Genomic DNA, 536 nt, shown 5'->3' with positions numbered 1-536 from the left:
GTTAGATTCTGCGAGGATTGGCTCGCCGCCTCCTGCTGAAGCCAATCGGGGCCGGGGACTGAGCTGCGAGGCGGAAGGCGGGGCTCCGGGCGGGGCGGGGGCGGGACCCCGGCGCAGGGGGAGGTGCTGAGGGGCGGGGCTCCGGGAGTGGGCGGGGCTCCGGCGCAGAGGGGAGGGTAGGGTGGGGCGGGGCGGGGCAGGGCGCCAGGTACGGAGAGGTACCCATCACTGAAGTCACCCACCCGGGTCTCTCCGCTGCTGCTGCTACTGCTAAGTCATTTCAGTCGTGTCGGTCTCTGTATGACCCCATAGACGGCAGCCCACCAGGCTCCCCCGTCCCTGGGATTCTCCACGCAAGAACACTGGAGTGGGTTGCCATTTCCTTCTCCAATGCATGAAAGTGAAAAGTGAAAGTGAAGTCGCTCAGTCGTGTCCGACCCTCAGTGACCCCATGGATTGCAGCCTACCAGGCTCCTCCGTCCATGCGATTTTCCAGGCAGGAGTACTGGAGTGGGGTGCCATTGCCTTCTCCGGGT

Source organism: Bison bison, unplaced genomic scaffold, assembly GCF_000754665.1.
Source record: "Bison bison bison isolate TAMUID 2011002044 unplaced genomic scaffold, Bison_UMD1.0 scf7180017864524, whole genome shotgun sequence".
Taxonomy (NCBI): Eukaryota; Metazoa; Chordata; class Mammalia; order Artiodactyla; family Bovidae; genus Bison; species Bison bison.
This window is presented reverse-complemented; position numbering follows the sequence as displayed.